Genomic DNA, 20,945 nt, shown 5'->3' on the forward strand with positions numbered 1-20,945 from the left:
ATGTACGTATGAAGCTAAAACAAAGACAATATAGGTTGTCATTGGAAAAAAAGAATGTCTTCGAAAAATATATTTGTGATTGAAAAAGAAGGGAAAAGAGTGGAGAGGGACGTTGCCAGCTAGATGGAACTGGAGGAGGAGGACATGGCATAAAGCATAAAAAATTATGAGGTCAGTAGTTATGACATTTAGCTTTTATAGAAATTAATAAAAATAACTATGAATAATAGAATAGAATAGGTTTATGGACAGGAAAGAGTTGCATTGTCACTGCAAGCCACTATCTCTGATCAGACCTAAACTCAGGTATTTTTACTTTATCTGTATCAGATGTTCAACCACAACTTGTTGAAATGGGTTTTAAATATTATGTTCAAAAATAGATTTTATATATTTTTTTAAAGAAAAACATTCTTGAAGAGTTTAAAATATAATTACTTTGATTGCTATCTGTGACTGGTGTTTTTATTTATCTGCAATGTGTTTGGTATATAAATTGTGTATTTGTTTAAATATCAGTGAATTCATTCCATTCCACTATACATTTTCTTGTGCGCAGATCTCTAGTAAAATCCCATTTGACGTCTCCTAACAAAGGATAAAATAACATTCAAGTTACAGACATTTGAATCAAAAACATTCTTTCCTATCTACCGTAAACGCAACTCAAACCCTGTCTTTTTTCTACTCTGGTACTTGTAGTTTTTTAAACGTGGTGCTGCCGTGCTGCTCTTATTACAGCGGTTATATAAAACTACACTTCCCATAATGCAAGCGCACAGAGGCTGAGGTAGAAGGTAAGCGTCTACAACACGTATTAGCTGTTTTACTGCGCTGCTACAACGTTCTATAATGAGAGTGAGCGATTATAAAGCTGTAAGGATTTATGTTCATTAAACTGTAACTGCGCGTGAACAGAGTAACAAGCATGCGCACTGGCTTTTCTCTGCTGCACGTGACAACATGCGCATCTGCGGGTATAACAGTCCCTTTAAACTTCCGCATGGCTAGCTGTCACGTTTCGCGATGAAAAACTCTTTTGTTCTGGTGAAGACGGTGACGACATTATTGAACAATCCATGTGCTATTCGCTGTGTCCAATCAGAGCTTAGATATGTATATCGTCACCCTTTGACCGTCAGGACTTAGCTGTAGCCGGCTGGCAGGTGTTGGGATCGAGATCGTTTTATCTGGTGGAAGACTGGCTACCACTGCGACCCGCTGAAGGTCCTGGGATCAGATCCTGGCCTGGGATCAGATCCTGGCCTGGGATCAGATCCTGGCCTGGGATCAGATCCTGGCCTGGGATCTGTCTGTGTGGGGTTTACATGTTCTCCCTGTGCAACGTGGGTTCTCACCGGGTTCTCCTGCTTCCTCCCACAGTCCAAAAACATGCTGAGGTTAATTGGTGATTCTAAATTGTGAGTGTGATTGTGTGCCTTGTGATAGACTGGTTACCTGTGCAGGTGAACCCTGCCTTCACCCTTGCTGTCCTGGGACAGACTCCAGCTGCGTACAGAGGATTTAGTGGTGTATAGAAAATGGATGTCAGTAAAAGATAATATACGCTTGCCTTCTGTGATGCTGGTGTCCTCCGGGTGTGAATCAGATTGTGTTGCCTCTTCTGCTCTGCTTGTGTCTTTTTTCTGTGTATTAGCTGTTTCCCTGCCAGTGCTTGCCTCTCTATGTGGAAATGTTCCACTAAAATAATTCCGCAGTCAATGTTTTGCAGGGATTTGGCACTGCCTAAGTAAAATGTAAATGGTTTAAAGAAATGACAACAGGTCAGAGCGTTTTTTGTTTGTTTTTTTTTTTGTTTGTTTAGTTTTCCCCCAACAGCCAAGAGCTGTTTGTTGAATTGAACAAAATAATTAATTTTGACTATTAAATGTGGATTTGTCTGGGCTGACACTCACCCCCTGTACTGGCCCCAGCGTAAAGTAGGATATTCATTCATGATTATAAGGTCTGTACAGATGGGTGAAAACTTAAAGGAAAAGTGGAACCTTTGAGCCCTACGGTGAGGGGATCTGGAGGGCATTTTGCAGTCATAGTTTAGGACCCTTTGTCTCCTTTGTGGGAAGGGTCACTGCAGATCAATACGTTGTTTGACTGATCAGCTTCATCATGTGATGAAACATTTTTATCCTGATGTTGGTGGTTTCTTCCAAGCCTGCAATGCCTCCCTCCATAGAGCACAGGGGCTCACTGAATGGGGTATTTACATAATTTATGTGCATAGCAAGCTGCTGGATCCTATTTAGATTAATGTGGATCTGAACAAAGAGGAATCAGTGGACGTTTGGCATTGCATTCAACGTAAAGAATAATTAAAAAAGAAACACACTGAGATGGAAGGCTTGCATTTGCATTACATTTTATATGATTTATGTTTAAATACAGGGTGGGCCAAAGTAGGCTTACAGTTGTTTCCATGTTTGTTTCACATTTTAGATCTAATTTATCCAAACCATAAGTCCAAACCAGTATTCCATATCTCTTATTCACGTATCAGGAATGTTTTTAAGCTATTTCTTCCAATTTTGGTTCAGATAAATATGGGGTTTTTTTTTCAAATTTTTATGTATTTTTTTTACAGGGGTTGTGAGCAGTGACAAATTAAATCAAGAGCAAAGAAAGTGAATAGTAAAACAGTACTGGAAGTGTGAAAATGCCAGGCAGGTGTGCACATCATGGCAAGGAGCCTTTAACACTCCCCCACCTTCCCCCCAGACAATTCATCACGTAAATAAATTTGAATGCGCAGGTTTGGTGGTTGATTTACTGAAATCCTACTTACTAAGTGTAAGCCTACTTTTGACCCACCCTATAAACAGCCATGGGAAAAGGGTATTCTATTTATTTAGCATTTGTGTGTTTCTTAGTGGAGCCAAATTGTGGTTTAGGAATCTCGATTTTGGTGTTTTTTTTTTTTTTTTCTTTCTTTTTTTTTTGACTTTGCATTGTCTCAAAAATCCGCATCCCAACTATTGTGGGATGTCTACAGAGCATACTGCAATGTGCTCTGGAGAGGTAATCTAAAAATCACTTTTACCAAAACCATCTATTTGTTTTGTTCGAAGAGTGAGTTTCCTAAGATAACCAAATGAAAATGTGTGGGTAAAGGGGCTTTTAAAGCTTGAATAATGCATGTTCCAGCAAGTTTAAAAGAAGTTGTCCTGTCACTTTTTACACTAAATTGCAGGAGCAACATGATCCTTTTAAAGTTAGAAGCATTGTGATTCGACCGTTGTGGTAATTTCCACTTCCTGCTGTACTGGCCTTGTGATAGGATGGTTTGCTTCACTCGGTGTATAGTATGACCATCGCACTGGAAGCAGGTGTTTTACTTATGCATTGTTTTGTTTCTTTTAATGGAAAAAAAGTATCCCTTTTTTAAAAAACAAATTAAAATTCTTTATTTTGTAACAGTGTTCCAATACTTTAATACAAATAATTACTGAGACTTCATTTATTCAAAAAAGATGTCAACATTTGACCACCTATACTAAAAAAAAAAAGAAAACTTTTATGCTATGGATCAGTTCATCATTTCTGTAGTTGCCATGTCATAGAGTAGGCCTCAACCCACAGATAGACCACTTACTGCAACATTTATCTACCTTCTACCTTCCTCAATGATTTCTAAACCTCTTTGTTTCTTTGAAATGAGGGTCGTTCTAGCAGAACAGCTCAGATGATAGAGGAGGTGTAGCACATCCAAATGTGCCAAAATAGATTAATTGTAAGGGCATACAGGATGCCTGAGCTACATCCGAGTCATGCTGAATCACGAGCAGTTGTAGAAATAGAAAAGTCGTCGTAGTTAGCCTGGCATTACAGTTGTTTTTTGATGAATGAGCACAGTGAATGCATGTTGTTGCCTGGTCTCAGCTCTGTCCTAACTCTGAACAAGTGGAACATAAGATGCTGTGGTTGGGACTGAATATTACAGTTTTATGGTTTCATTTCCCTTTTACACTTCTGCTCAAACAGGGAGATGGACTTGTAGTGCTGAAATATACAGTATATGAGATCATTGAAGCACACAAAGAATAAAAGGGGATGGTAATCAGGCAGTTTTTACACACCCACATAGATCTGTTATGTCTAATTATGCAAAATAATTGAAAGCACCTGTGTGGGTAGACCCATGGGTGCCCAGTTATGTATTAAATGGAGGCGCAAACTTGTAAAAATACACAGGCTAAGTGCTGGGGGTTCTGAGGGTCCTTCCCCCAAAAAAAAATCTAAATAAAAAAATTAAGGAATTTAAATCAAATTTTCTGCATTTTTGTACCTCAGCCTCTTGGGTAAATACACAAACCAAAGTGTGACAACCCCACACAAACAATAGAGAAGGCTTTTAGTAGGACAACCACAAAAACACTGATACATATAATATGTTTCATATTATTTAAGTGTCCAGGTGGCAGTCAAATGCATCAATTTTTATATAAAATGGCAAATTTTGTTTATACATGATTTTATTAGTTGAAGTATGTATGCTTTAAGTTTAGCTGTGGATGTGTAGTAGCCATAATATCTCACTCTTTCTGCATTAGTGATGGGAAGTTCAGCTCTTTTCAGAGAGCTGGCACTTTTGGCTCCCAAATGGCTCCTAATTTAGTACTATTTGTAGCCTCATATTTTGGCCTTTCCTGGCAAATATGAGTGATTTGTGTATTGATAAACCCTTTTTCATTCAGTGTTTTTATGAGAAGCCTCAAAATTTTCTCATTTTGTGCATTTGTTCTGTTTCAAAAACAGGCATTCTTACTTTTAATATTTTAATCAAACTTTTTGTGCAAAAAAAAAAAACCCAAATGAACAAAACACTGCACACAAAAGCACAAAACAGAACCAGAACAGAAACAGCAACAAACTTCAAACAGTCTTAAATAAACAGTGTTCAAACAGTATGAATGTCCTCGGTGCAGGTTGGCATTAAGAAAAATCAGATGCCTGAGCTGGATGGGCTGATCCAATTTTGTCTTTCAGTGAGTATCTGTCCTGTTTTTAGGGAGATTCTCTCACTTTGAACCAATGTTGCCACAATACAGTCTCCCCTCCATCACCTTCACAAGATGGGGGAAGACTGAGGCTTTGGCCTGCTGCTGGGGGTGGGGTCATCTGCTGGTTGGATGAGGGGCTCCTCAAGATACGATCTCACCTCCATTACAGCATCAGCTGTAGGATTTCTCCTTGCAGCATCTCCTGCAGCTCTTTCATCATAGAACCTCCACACAGCAGATGTTTGGGGCTCCTCCTCCACTTGGCCCTCTAGTGGTGGAGGTGGCTGGTTGCTGGGAGACATTTTGATGCTGCTGCACTTAGTGGCTGAAGTGCCTCAACAGCTCTGTTGTCACTGAAAGCAAGCTTCTTAAACCTGGGATCCAGTAATGTTGTCTCTGTGAGGAAAGCGTTAACCTCCATACAGAGTAATTTTCAGTCCATGGCTGAACAAAGAGCCGCAACCAGTTTTCTCACTTTCTGCACGGTCACTGTCTGTTGGTGTTAGACTGTCACCCGCTGCAGACCTTTGCACAGCAGGAGCATTTTAGAGGCCGTGACATAGTTAAAAGAAAGAAAACAGCAACTTTTATAATTAGGCTTCTTTTTTTAAAATTTATGTGGCATATTGCTTTTAACAATTTAGTTTTATCTATTGTTTGTGTTGTTTCTGCAATGCACAATATTGACTTAATAGCAGCAGAGAAAAAGCAGTTGTCGAAGGTACCTGTCTGCACTTATTTCCACAGTCACCTCCTCAAATGGTTGCAGGACGGTGCAGACCTCTTCCACCAGCTTCCATTCCTCTTCACTCAGTATGTGCCTTGATGAGGTCCAGGGTGGAGATGATGGCATCCTTTGTTTCCAGAATGTGTTTCAACATATAAAATGTTGAGTTCCACCTGGTGGCACACTCTTCCCAAGTAACTCCATCCAAAGCCCCTAATCTAAAGGGTAAATTCTGTACAGACAAAAGTTGTTTGAAACTAAAATCTCACCTGATTTTTCATAATCTGGGCACTCGTCCGCACACACTCCACTTGAAACCATTCAGAAAGTGGTGTCCTCTGAGGTAGGGTGTTGAAATGTGTGCCCCCAAAGATGAGTTCAGACTTTCTATCAGAAAAATCCTCCTGGAGAATATCCTGCATCAGTTCATGACCTAAAGCACAAATGTGTTCTGCAGCATCCCAGTGACCCAAAGCACACAAGCAAGTCCACCTCTGAGTGGCTCAAAAGGAACAAAATTAAGGTTTTGAAGGTTGTGAAAGTCTGGACTTCAGTTGAGATGCTGTGACATGACCTTAAAAGGACAGTTCATGCTTGTAAACCATCTCATGTGACAGGATTAAAACTATTCTGCAGAGAAGAGTGGACCAGAATTCTTCTATGGTGATGTTAAAGACTGATCACAAGCTATCGCAGATATGTAACTGCAGTTGTTGCTGCTAAGAAATTAACCAGTTACTAAGTCTAGGGGGGGGTAATTACTTTTTCACAGGGAATTTATACAGGTTTTTGATAAAGTTGTTCATTTATTTAATTTGATAGTGGCATTTTGTGTTTTGTAGTTTATTTCTGTTTAATATTAAAATGAATTTGAAGATCTGGAACATTTAAGTGTCAGGAATATGCATCAATTGAAGACATCTGTAGGGATGCAAACACTTTTTCACATCACTGTAATTTGAAAATATTTTTATTTTTGTATATTTTCGATAACTTTTGGAAATAATCATGAAAAATCATGGTGAAAAGATGACATTTAGAATGTTTTTTATGGCTGTCAAATGTCAGAATGGGTCATATTTGATCCAAAGAGTGTGTAACAGTTAAGCATTATGTTACAGACCCATTAGCACAGGGATACGTACTTGTTCAAGTAACTTGCCTACCACTGCTCATTTCTGATTTAAGAGTGTTAAATCAGTTGTTTCATCAATGGTATTGGCAGGGCTTCTATTCCCATTTACAATCCACTTTAGATACTATCACTGAACTTTCACTGTGCTATGCTTTAATTCCACACATATACCTCTGCAGTAAAGAGATAACGCCCAAATCTCATCTGTATTTAACTGTGGGAACCAGTTTTTCAACCTGACAAGTAAGCTGTTCAGCATCTTGGAGAACTCTCTGTCGTTCTTTTATGGATTTAGTCTCTATCCGTACCTTCTTTCTCTTCATGTAAGCACAGACTGACTTTGTTAAGATCAACACTCTATGAGGAGCAGCTATCTGATGCAGGACTCCTTGTTCTTACCACTGTCAAAAGTCATTTATGACTCTGGCTGGATATTTGGGCTCATCCTGCTGCTGCAAAATAAATTTGAAATTAGTCGGATGCCTCACTGATGATCCTGCATGATGGATACGGATCTAAACAATGTTTTATGTTCACTAGTACTGTATGTTTCTGTTGCTTAGCTTTAGTAAAAATGTGGTTTGCAAGAGTCAGTCATATTGTAAGTGCTTAACATACAAAGATTTTATTATATTATTTGATTATTATTTTCAAATAACCAGGTTAGTAAAATGAGAAAGTAGTTTATTTGATTCAATGAATATGATGCAAGTCTCACATTAATCTAGAAGTAGATGTGAAATACCACATCACCAGAATATTCCTAACTATACAAAAGCATCCTATCTCCAAATGAGTGAACTAGAAAAGCACTCAGAGAGCACAGTACTCCACCAAGGCTGTTCATTCTCACATATGGCATGGTCAGAAATGCAGCATTTTTTTAGAAGTGCATCATTTGTTCATTAGTTATTGATGATCAGAAATCTCGACAAAATAGAATGTGGTCATTTAATATACAGTCAAGCCCAAAGTTATTAATACCCCTAGCAAATTTGAACTTTAAGTTACTTTTAAATGTAAATAAAGGCTGAGAAATGATTTTTTCCACAATGATGCGTCTTGTAGGCTACATCATCTTACTATTTTTTGGGAAACACCTGTATCATTTCCAATCAAAAAATAACTTGCTGGTTGAACAAAAGTAACTTAAGTTAAAATTTGCTAGGGGTATGAATAATTTCAGGTTTGACTGTAGATGTACCAGAGACACATGCACAGACACACAGGAGCAAGCAGATGGATCAACTTTATGAGGAGTTTTGTTACAAATAAACCAAAGGATGCAAACAGAACCAAACAGACCATCAAGAACTTAGCTAAGCAAACTCCAATCAAGAAACTGAGGATTAAACTGGAACTGAGGGAAAAAACTCTAAACTACAAAACAAACTAAACAATGAACCACACTATGGGGTTAAGGATTGATAAACAACAAAAACAACTAACTCACAACCAAGGAATACAGGCAGGGAGGGAGAAGAGCAGGCAGGTACAGAGAGAACTGGTGTCTGGGGGAGAGGCACTGAGGATGGCCACTGAGGGTGGTGAGGAAAAGTCCGTTTGTGTGTGCAGAGTTCTGGGGCAAAGAGCTGACGGCAGCGGCTCTTCTAGGCAGGCTAGTTGAATGTAGGAGCCGGTGGCTGTGGCTGTGGCTGTGGCTGTGGCTGCAGCTCAGCTGGCAGGCAGGTAGTGGACAGAGCAGACTGGCAGGAGATACTGGCGTAGCTGATGCTACGATCTGCCGATGAGTGGAGCACAGAGCCAGGCTATGTTGGAGCACTGATTGATGCTGGTGCAGCAGCTACTTCCCATCAGCGCTGATCACCAGCAGGTGGGAGTGCAGCAAGAGGGGGGAGGTACTGAGGGGGAGAGGGAGACCAACTGACCAGGAGGGAGAACAGGACAGAGATGGACCAGGGAGAAGAGAGACAGGGAGAGAGGAGAGAGAGAGGTAAAGAAGAAGAGAAAGGGAGGGAAGAAGACAGAAAGAGGGTCCAGGCTGGGACCATAAAGCATTAACAGTGTTGATCATTAGATCAGTGACACTGTGTCCCTCGGATCCCTTGACCTGCTTTGCGTCATAACTCCACGTGGAGATTTGCGAACAGGGATGCATAATGCAGGAGAGCCAGTATCTATTACGCACCAGTTATTCATGTCACAACAATACCTCGCACAGTTGATTTGGTTCCCTTTGTGTCATGTATAATTCAACAGAGCAATGTTCAGTCTTTCAAAGGACTGTTTTTTTTTCAGCCAGTGCAAACATGTTGTGCTTTGTTGAGCGTAATTTTAGTCCACGACACATGTTGCTTTTCCTGTTTGACGTTTAGGCAAGCAAGCAGCACTGTATATGCATGACCTGTCTTCTAACCGGAGGCAGCACTTTGGCCTGGATCACACTTGCACACATTTGACTTTGAGTCTAGTTGATTTGCTCAAAAGGGAGATAAAGGAAGATAAAGATAGTGCACGTGTGTGCGTGCTCTGTCTTTGAGGGAGTTAACATCAGGACAACACAGGTTGCCATGGCTTCCCAAAATCCCATAGATTTTTGACCTTACACCTGTATTTTCAGGAAGTAATGCAAGTAATTCATTGTTTTGTTTGTTTTTTTGTTTTGTTTTTTTTAATCTAAGGCCAGAGACTAATTTTTCTAGGTTCCCTATTGTTGTTAATGATTTCAGATTTTTAATGTCTTTCCAATACATCGTGTTCCAAATTATTATGCAAATTGTATTTAAGTGTCATAAAGATTAAATCTTTTGTTTTTAAATTAAACTCACGGATGGTATTGTGTCTCAGGGCTCTTTGGATCACTGAAATCAATCTCAGACACCTGTGGTAATTAGTTGGCCAGGTGAGCCCAATTAAAGGAAAAACTACTGAAGAAGGATGTTCCACATTATTAAGCAGACCACCATTTTCAAGCAATATGGGAAAGAAAAAGGATCTCTGCTGCTGAAAAACGTGAAATAGTTGAATGCCTTGGACAAGGTATGAAAACCTTAGATATTTCACGAAAACTTAAGCGTGATCATCGTACTATTAAGAGATTTGTGGCTGATTCAGAGCACACACAGGTTCGTGCAGATAAAGGCACAATGAGGAAGGTTTCTGCCAGACAAATACATCGGATTAAGAGAGCAGCTGCTAAAATGCCATTACAAAGCAGCAAACAGGTATTTGAAGCTGCTGGTGCCTCTGGAGTCCCGTGAACATCAAGGTGTAGGATCCTCCAGAGGCTTGCAGTTATGCATAAACCTTCCATTCGGCCACCCCTAACCAATGCTCACAAGCAGAAATGGCTGCAGTGGGCCCAGAAACACATAAAGACTAGTTTTCAAACAGTGTTGTTCACTGATGAGTGCCGTGCAACACTGGATGGTCCGGATGGATGGAGTAGTGGATGGTTGGTGGATGGCCACCATGTCCCAACAAGGCTGTGACGTCAACAAGGAGGTGGTGGAGTCATGTTTTGGGCTGGAATCATGGGGAGAGAGCTGGTCGGCCCCTTTAGGGCCCCTGAAGGTGTGAAAATGACCTCTGCAAAGTATGTGGAGTTTCTGACTGACCGCTTTCTTCCATGGTACAAAAAGAAGAGCCGTGCTTTCTGAAATAAAATCATCTTCATGCATGACATTGCATCATCTCATGCTGCAAGGAATACCTCTGCATCATTGGCTGCTGTGGGCATAAAAGGAGAGAAAGTCATGGTGTGGCCTCCATCCTCCCCTGACCTCAACCCTACTGAGAACCTTTAGAGCATCCTCAAGCAAAAGATGTATGAGGGTGGGAGGCAGTTCACATCCAAACAGCAGCTCTGGGAGGCTGTTCTGACATCCTGCAAAGGAATTCAAGCAGAAACTCTCCAAAAACTCACAAATTCAATGGATGCAAGAACTGTGAAGCTGCTATCAAATAAGAGGTCCTATGTTAAAATGTAACTTGACCTGTTAAGACTTTTTTGATTGAAATAGCTTTTGATTTCAGTAAATATGACCTCCTAATGCTGCAAATTCAACTAATGACTATTTTCAGTTCTTTACAACCTAGAAAATGTCTTGAAACTCTGTTGTGCATAATAATTTGGAACAGTGCATTTTAAGTTTTTTATTTTTGAAAAAAATACTGTTTTCATTGGGAGGTTTGTTCAATAACATTTGAATTAAACTTTAACAGCTGATGACATGAAAATTATGCTGACTGTCATTTGCATCGACTATTTATGTAAAATACTCTCATACTGTAGTCTGTTGTCTAATATAGGGGCTCAGGAATCTGTGCTGATCAAATCAAATTGAGACCTTCCAAATACATGTCTACAGATTAGTTGAAAATTAGCCTTTGATTCAGTTCCCTGCAGTGCTGATGCTGTGGGCTGTAACCAAGTAGTGTACAAGTAAATCAATCCAAACATGGCTGTGTTTTTTTGGTAGGGGGTAAAATGACCATGCAATGCAGACTCTACCTCTGTTTCTACCTTTGCATTTATGCTCAATGACCTTCGGCTGTTTGATAAATGCCAAAAAATAGTCGAACATTGAACTAAAATATTGCCAGGGTTCTCCTGTTTCTCTGGTTCTGGTATTGATCTTATTGTTGACATTGAAGCAACAGAAAGTTGAAGGGGCAACTTGGGGTAAAACTTCCTCAACTGTAATTCAGTCAACTCTGTGTGTGTGTGTGTGTGCGTGTGTGCGTGTGTGCGTGTGCGCGTGCGCGTGTGTGTGCATGTGCGTGCATGTGCGTGCGTGCGTGCAGTGTGTGCACGTGTGTGTCTATGTTCATGCATACTGCTTGAGGGCAGAGGAGTTGCCAAATGATTTTCACAAGAAGGTCGTAAGGTCAGCTTCAAGGTGTGGAGAGAGGAGGTCAGCTAGACCTCAAGCTGAATGTCAATGTACCAACTCTCTCCCTTGATGGTTTTAACATTTACATTTAAAGTCACATCCATCCTGCCTTCTCCTTCTACAGGCAAAGCAAAGAGAGCAGCCTGTACATTCCTTCACAGCTACCTCCACTTCACAGCTAAAGCTTACACACTTGCACACTGCCTGTTTGTGATTGTTGGCGCTTTGGAAGCTTAAACCAAGAATGCAATAACCGTTGCGTACATTTCTGTTTTTGTTTTATATGAGAATAATTTTGCAAAGACTTAAAAGCAAGTTGAACATGAGAAAGTTTACTTTAGAACACTGTTATATGCTTTAATGAGAACTTTCAGAAATTACATGTCCTGTTAAAGTTATTTAAAAATAGTTGGCTTTAATGTAAAGTGTAAACATGTCATTAGTGCATGCAAAACCTAATCCTAAATATTAGAGTATTCATCCTCAATATATGAATGCAAATCAGATGTGGTGCAAACCTACTCTTTTGAATAGCTTTGTGAAAGCAAGATATCAATATTTGTTAGCACAGTGCTTCAGACTAAAGCCCCACCATTTCACTAAATGACTAGTTCTGCCTTCATTCATTTTGGAGTGAAGGAAGTAATTTGTAGCACCAAGCCTCGCAGCTCTGTAGAAGGAGAGAGAGAGATGAAATTTTCACGTTTTCAGAATCAGCAGGGGGAATGAGGGCTGGAGTCTATCCCAGCTGACAGGTCACCAGTCTATCACAGGGCTACACATAGAGATAAACAAGCATGCTCACATTTACAACTACAGACAATCTGGAATCACCAACTGACCTCAGCATGTTTTTGGACTGTGGGAGGAAGCTGGAGAACCTGGTGAAAACCCATGCATGCACAGGGAGAACATGGAAACTCCATGCAGAAAGATCCCAGGCCTAGATCTGAACCCTTGACCTGGTAGCTGCAGCAACAGCGCTAACCACTGCATAGCAGAGACCATACTGAAGGAGAGTTTCACACAATCACATTAACACTGAATGAAGAATTACCAACTAACCTGACACACAGAGACACCATGCTGGCACAAGAAGAACACGCAAACTCCCCACAGAGAGGCCTCAGTCAAGCAGGAGATCTGAACCTCAGGACATTCTCACTGTGAGGTGACAGTGTTAACCACAGCATCACTGTTTATTTTTAAAACAGTGCTATTTGAAAGCTTTCTCCTCATCACCATGCAGCTTGACAGGGCCAGTCTATGCTTCCAGCTAGGAATAATTATAAGGGCTTACTCCTTGCAGAGAGAGTATTAAAATCTGTGGGCATTAGTCAGAGTCATTCACAACTGTTTGGATCATTCTTTAATACGTAAGTAGAAATATTGTAGTGCCATTGAGAAGATGTTTTGATGTATTTAGGAAAATACTTATTTTTGATGGCCATTAGCTGAGACTGTTGTGTTAGTGTTGCTGTGGTGGCATCTCACGTATGTTGGCAGCAGCTTAGTGTACATCAATGCCAGCTCTTCCTGAATGTTGAAGAAAACAGAAACCCCAGCTGCCTGTCTGCAGATCCCAGCAGGGGATAATCATTTAACGCTGCTCATTTGTTGCCATTAACCCATATGGAAACCAAGATCCTTGCTCTGAGGCACATAAACGAGTTAGCTGCAGGTCAGACTCATTCCTTTCACTTAATTAGTTTCTGTAAGAAAAAACTATGTTCCTGTAAGTGATAACAAATACCAACAGTATAGTGCAGGAAGAGCTGAAGCTTTCCAGTTAATCTGACCTGGAAAATGATACAGTTGCTTCTGAGAAGCAATGTGATATCCTCAAAAAGTGGAGTAACAGAATGATCACATTGTTTACAATTCTACAATTCTGCAATTTCATTTAGCAGATGCTTTTATCCAAAGCGACGCACATCTGAGTAGATACAACACAAGCAAGGATCTAGTCAGGAGAAAACAACCTGGATAAGTGCCACGAAAGTTCAAGAATCATAATAGGACCTTAGTATCTACTAGCAGTAGATGTAATAGGATTTATTTTTTATTTGTAGTCTGTCAAGTGTGATGGTGTTCAGCGAAGAGCTGAGTTTTTGGTATTTTCTTAAAGACTGATAGAGACTCTGCAGATCGAGTAGAGTTTGGCAACTTGTTCCACCACCGGGGAACCACAGAAGAGAAGAGTCCAGCTATGGACCGGCCCTGTTGTGGTGGTTGTATCAACTGCTTTTGTGAACAAGAAAAGCACTCAGAGCACAGTACTCCACTAAGGCTGCTCAGTTTTAGTATGATTTCTGACGGATGAAATCTTGAAACAATCTGTGGTCTGCAGCAGTCTTTGGAGTGGGATCACAATCATTTCTGACCTTCCCTGAAAATTTCATCCAAATCCGTCAGTCTGTTTTTGACTAATGTTACAAACGGACAGACAGACAGACAGACAAACAGATGGACAAAACAATGCTGATCACCACATAACTCCGCTGCGTTCCTTGGTGGAGTAAAAACTGTCACAGGTGTCACAAGTCTTCCAAATATACTGTATATTTATCTGAATGCCCTGCGACAACTACCAGGGCAGCCCTGTCTCCGTACTGAAGAACATTTGTTGGCACATCATTGATAATAAGGTATAATTAAAGATCTATATCAATTTTGTTCCACTGCCAGATGTGCTTTGTCCTTTATTCACTGGCATGAAAAGTAAGGTTGTGGCTCAGTCTCAGTCTCAACAGTATCTGTACCACTTGATTTTGTCTATTGCCTGTGTTCAGTCGTGGTGTTTCATCAGAATTTCTTGTTGGATGTTGATGAGCTTTAGAAGCCCACTGCCTACACATACATTGCTGTGAAAAAGTATTTGCCCCTTTTATTGCATGTTTGTCACATGTAAATGTTTCAGATCACAAAAAAAAAAATAATGTAAGAAAAAGATAATCCAAGAAATAAATCTTTAATAAATCATCATTTAAAAACTACATTTTGTGTTTTGTGGCTCATCTCGGTGTAATATTAAATAAATAGAAATATTAGTTTGATGATCTGGAACATTTGAGTGTGAGAAATACGTAAATACTAGCCATAGCAGATGCCACATTCCTTTATGTAATGTCAAGATTCCATAACCAGGGGCCATGAATGCAACAGAACATACCAAATTGCATTTATTACAATGTGCTTATTATTTGTACTCAGTCACATAAAAAAAGAAAAAAATGAAAATGTCGATATCATTGTAATTGGTTTAACATGGTCATTGGGAAGTAGATCTGAAGTTTTTAATGTGTCGTGCTAAATGGATTTTGGTGATGCCATAAGAAGAAGAAGAAAGAATATAATTTTCAGTTTAATAGAAATGTATTCTTCTAAAATACCACCTGATCTGTTACCTGATTTCATGATGCATACACACAATCACAGTATCTACCTGGTGTGGACACAGTCTATTGTCTCCATTTTTGATCATTATCAAATGTCCAAATTGAAAGGCAGTTGTGATTAATAGTATGTACTGTTAAACAAATGCCTTGTAATTGGCTTTAATGAAATACTCAGCTCCAATTACTCAAAGCAAAATGTATAGTCTCCATTGTACAGCAGAAAAGGAAAATATTGTATTTGGAAGACGAAAAACAAGCCTAGCAAATTGTGTTTCAATTTAACTTAACTACTTAATACCAGGTGGAAGGCAGTGTGTCACTACCCTATCTGGAATCAGCTTTCACATTTTCTGATGGCATCATAATGTAAAAAATGCATTTTGCTGCATCTGAGCCATACAAAACAGCAATGTCACAACTTGCCCCAAAGTACACCTGTACATCTCTGCTGCAAGATTTAAAGTAAATCCACTGAAAAATAAAATCTTGAGTAAGATGCTCTTGAACACTGTAGTATGATGTAATACTTGCACTCAGCCAGATGAAAAACATGGTGAAGAAGTGTCAGTTTCTTTCGAATAGTTTTCCTTTTAGTGTGAACATGTTATGCTTTCCATTGCTCTCATGTCACTGCTTAAATATTGAAAGATCAACAACAGGTAAGATCATAATTGAAAGTATCTTTTGCTAGATTCAGAAGTCTTGCTGTCACATGAAAACAGCAGTGGATCCTGCTAGCTTGTTGTAATTGTTTGACTCTTCATAGGTAAAGGGCCTTAGTCCCACATACCCGTGCATTATATGCAGTTTTGTTACTGAGCTAAAGGAAAGTGAGATATGTGGTGGTGGTATTTTAGATTTCAGCAAAACCAGGGAATTACATGTTACAGAAACATTTCCAGAATGCTGCAGAATTATGCAAATCTTGATCAAAGCACTTGCTCTAAGCCATGGAAAGTTCCTGCTGACAGTCCATCACTCATTACACAGATGCAGTGATCAAGGTCACAATGCATCCAGAATCACGCTGCCTTGGGTGGACTTCTGCTGGAATGGATCCAGGAGCTTCACTGCCTCTGTCATCTGTGTCAACATGTCTGAAACTCTAAAGCAACTCTCTGGTCAAGAAGAGTCTGAGTTCACTGAATAGACCACAGATATGTCCGTGCCAGCCATGATTAGAGAATTATTCATTTTTTTAAGGCTTGGGGAAGGAATTTCAGTTCTTTGTTTCCCTTTAGCCTAACAGAAGCAGGACCACAGTTTAGGATCATTTTGGAGATCTCTGCCATTGCTCAGGTCCTTGCTCCAGCAGACCATTCTGCATGGAAACTGTGATGATTCCTGATCGGCTCATTGTTTTTCACCCAACAAATTTTAAAACCAAACATGTCATTTTTGAACAAGATAGCAAGAATGCCACTAAATTTGTCACTGTGATACTCCCAACAAATGACTAAACAGGTAATCACCCCGTATGAGCACTATTCAAAATAGTAACAATTAGTTTTTCTAAAAATCTCTATGCCTATAGGGCCAGTGTTATTCTTCTTGTATTCTGCAATTCAGAATTTTATTTTTCCATTAGGAGCTTCATTTGTCCCAGAGCATCTGTGTGTATACTGTGCACACAATTCATGTACCCAACAACATCAGGATAAACACAAGCAATATACCATACACACAACACAACAAACATTACCAGAGGCAGCAGATAAAAGACTGGTAAAATTTAGGATTAAAGAATATGTTATCCTTACAAAAGTGCAAAGTGCCAAATATATAAATGATTAAAACATCCTGAAGAGGTAGTAGTTAAATAAAATGGCTCAGCCTTTCATAAGTCGGATGGATGTGGGCACGAAACTTGACATAGCTCTCTTGGTTCTAAAAATGAGTGAGCTGTGCCTCTGGCCTGAGGGGAGCAGACTGTATTGGCTGTGCAGTGTGTGAGTGGTGTCTGAGGCTATCTGTGTCCTTCAAGTTTTGTCCTTCTGCTTTAGATGCTGATGAGTAGTTCTTGCTCCAGTCCAACTATTTTACTGCTCATAGTTATGATGTTGTTTGGTGGACTGCGATGGATGGTGGATAGGGATCCAAACCAGACTGAGATGTTGAAGGTAATGACTGATTCAATGAAACATTTCTAGAAAGTTGTCAGAACTGACTGGTGAACCTGAAGTTTGCAGAGTTTCCTTAGGAAAAAGAGGCGCTGTTGACATTGGAAGAAGCTGCTTTCACTGTTTGGTCGGAAGATGAGTTTGTGATCAATGGTTGTTCCGAGGTATTTGAATGACTCAACTCTCTCTAATGCCTGGTTGTTGACTGACAAAGTGGGGATGATGGGGGGATCTTTGCGAAAGTTCTTTCCCTTCAGTGTGTTATGTAGCTGTTTTTTTTTGTTTGTTTGTGTTTTTTTTGGGGGGGGCATGTAAACACTGCAAAGCTACAAAGTCCAGGCTTTTCTTCTGACTCCAGTATAAAATGACCTGTGGTAGCTGTTTTATACCCTCATATGTCATAGCAATAGCCAGCTTTACTGTGATGTAATACAACTTTAGGGATTGTTATCAAATATCACATGCTCTCAGGGTTGTATCACAGAGCAAGTTTGACATAGCCAGGCTTTCTTTGAGAAAACCTGCTCAACAAAACCTGGAATCCCATTCAGACACTAGAAAAGCACTCAGAGAGCAGTACTCCGCCAAGGCTGTTCATTCCCCCATTTCTTTTTAGAAGTGCAGCTTTTGTTCATTAGTTACTGATGATCAGACCTCATGGCAACATAGAATGTGGCCATTTAATATAGATGTACCCAAAAACAAAATGATCTTGCACTGAGCACAGGCGTGTGTTATGCATGTGTACGTTATGTATGGATGCCGAATCGCGTGACCTAAATATGTAGTGGATGGCAGGAACTGATGGGACTCGGAAACACCCCCACAATTTAATCAACTGTTCCTTGTATTGTTTCCGACAGATACGTCTCGATAAGTCGGCAGCGGTTGATTTGTAGTAGGATCACAATCATGTGATCGTCAACAGACAACTGATGTAGTCTGCACTTGTTGTCATAGTTACAGTGACACTGTGCCGCTGTCTCAATGATACAGAAATCTGTAATAAACCCACATCACTGCCAAAATGTAATCAGTTGGTCCTTGTGACAGTTCTGACCTTCCCTGAAAATTTCATCCAAATCCATTAGTCCATTGTTGAATAATGTGACAGACTGTCAGACAGACAGACACCGATCGTCCCATAACTTCCACTGCGTTCCTCAGTGGAGTAATTAAGGGTATCCCAGCAGTGGCTATCATGACCTTGTGTGTTGACATAGTAGGTGGCATCTAACACATCATGTAATTTTTCTTCTGCAAAAAATGGACCAATGGTGTGCTGCCCACTTCAGTCAACAGCTTGTATTTTAATGGAAAGCTATGAGAAATATAAAAGTTTATGATGGTAAAACGCGCTGCTTCTGCAAACGATGTAGGAGAGCTATATTTGCAACTTTGAAAAATCTGGCTTCAGGCTCAACATACTTTGCTAACCCACTAATCTCACTTCCAGCCCTCTGGTCTCCATTGGTTGTTCACATGCCACAAATTATTTTCTCGCTGCTGGCTGTTATTTCTTCTGATGGTTGTCTATTTCTGAACTCTCTGACACACAGCAGACTTGGAATTATCAAACTGTGGTCTGTCATATGAGTATGAATAAACATTTTCGACCTCCCCAGTTTATAAGCTACTGTTACGGATCCACATTTCTTATTGTTCAACTGGACCTACCTTTTTTGCCCACCTTTTTGTGATGTCATAACCAAGTGGAATTTTTTGAGGCAGGTACAAAATTCTGTTAGAAAAATTGCTCGACATGTTAGTGCACATTAAAGTCTAGTGTACAGTTGTCATCCTACAAGTTGCCCTTTAAGGAGACAGGAGCCTAAAACAGCCATTTCAGACATTTTCAGAGAGTAAGACCAGGTGGTGCAGCATATATATAATATTAGAAAAACAATAATGTGCATTTGAACATTAAATCAAATTAAAATTAATGCTGCAAGCAGTGTTAAACGGGTCCTCGCACATCAATACATGACGGGATGTAGTGGATGGTGGGGTGTGACGCAAAAGTGAAAGTCACAAGATGTAGCTGACCAATTTCAAGGATTATGTCACAAAGTTTGTAAAAACGGTACATGCCAACATAGAGCGATTTTCAGAGTTTCAAAGAGGTAAAATGACAAAGACAAGTCTTAAAAAACATACTTGAGCTGAAATTGGTGTTTAAAAGAGAGGACAAAATATATTGAAGCCAGTGTAAAGAGGCTTAAACATACTGGAAGCAAATGTAGGAAGAGTAAAACATCCTGGGAGTAAGTTTAAGTAGGCTGAAACATACTGCTGCAATAGAAAGAGGGTAACACATACCAGGAACCAGTTTGTCAAGGATGAAACATCCTGGGAGCCAATATAAAGAGGCAGAAAGAGCTGGGAGCCAGTGTAAAGAGGTTGAAAGAATAATGAACATGAATATGGGCAACTGGCTAGCAATAGTACATCAAAGTGTAAAACATCTAATTTCCTCTCCAGCAGGTGGCACTGTCATTGTGAGTGGACATTGGCATGTGGATGTGATTAGGTTGGACTGTGATCAGTAGTGTAAAGTTTGAGGCAGATTGAAGCATGTAGAGGGGATTCACCCAACACTTCCACTTTGATGTTGAAATATCAATTTTCAGATTGCCGCCATGGCGACAGCCTTTTACTTATGCTGGAGATTTTGACAAGTTTTCATCCTTAAGGTGTGTTGTATATACTGTCCAAATCTGAGGTAAATTTGGAATTACCCCTATAATGAGTTAGCAACTTAAAATTACCAAAATTATCAAAGGTGTCACACTTCAATTCAAAATAGTGGACTTCCTGTTGGGTTTAGAGTATGAGTCCAAGAGACTTTTTTGTTCACCCTCATGTGCTATATATGCATACCAAATTTTGTAGACGTTTGTTAAACTTGCTGTGGGGGCTATTTGTTAAGAATGTTGCAGGGGTCGCTATGACACATACAGTGCCGATATGCATGCAGTGTCCTTCCTTTAGCCAGTTGTGAGGTGTGTGGCAATTTTGGTGAATTTCCAACCATTCCTAATGTGTCAAAAAGTATTTACTGTTTTATGGCTAAGGATCAAATTTCCAGGGGCCGCCATGGCCACGCCCTCAGACTTTTGCGGAACATTTTGATAACTTTTCATCACTACGTCCTATTGTATACATTGGCCAAATTTGAGGTCTCTAAGAGTTACCCCGTATGAGTTTATAGCGCTTGAAAATGACAAAAAATCACCAAAAATCTCACACTTAATTCAAAATGGAGTAGAAGAAGCTGAAAACAAATCAGTTGTTGGCTAACCACTAAAAGTATAAACAAGACAAAGGAACCAGCAAGATGATTTCTGAATGTTTCTATTTTTTTCTTGTAGATGGCCAACGTTTTTAGTCAGTCAGTTTGTAATAAATTGTTAATGTCAGCTGGAATTGATCGTGTGTCACGATGTCCAGAGGCAAAGACTAAAGTAGCAGAAACAACTGATCAGTTGTGTGAAATGTTCAGTACATTAAAGCTTACTCAGAAAAGGTGTTTTCATCATTATTAACTCTTTTGAAAATGTCAAAAGCGACCTTAATATTTAGACTAAAGATGCCTTTAAAACTTTTTATGAAATTGAGGACGCTTTGTCAGATTTCACTCTTTGCATTATTCATTTCTAATGCAGTACCTCAAAATGTGCTCAAAAAAGGAAGC

At 39.7% G+C, this 20,945-nt stretch overlaps 1 protein-coding gene across 3 annotated transcripts in view; it reads left to right on the plus strand.

Annotated features, from left to right (window-relative positions):
* The first annotated feature begins 762 nt into the window (after positions 1 to 762).
* Positions 763 to 20,945, plus strand: part of fhit (fragile histidine triad diadenosine triphosphatase) — a 225,723-nt gene continuing 205,540 nt past the window's right edge. For all 3 annotated transcript variants that reach the window (XM_055010876.1, XM_055010877.1, XM_023276681.3), the window contains exon 1: positions 763 to 797. The gene's annotated coding sequence lies outside the window, so the exon portion shown is untranslated. The remainder of the gene's footprint in view (positions 798 to 20,945) is intronic.

Source organism: Amphiprion ocellaris, chromosome 5 (assembly GCF_022539595.1).
Source record: "Amphiprion ocellaris isolate individual 3 ecotype Okinawa chromosome 5, ASM2253959v1, whole genome shotgun sequence".
Taxonomy (NCBI): Eukaryota; Metazoa; Chordata; class Actinopteri; family Pomacentridae; genus Amphiprion; species Amphiprion ocellaris.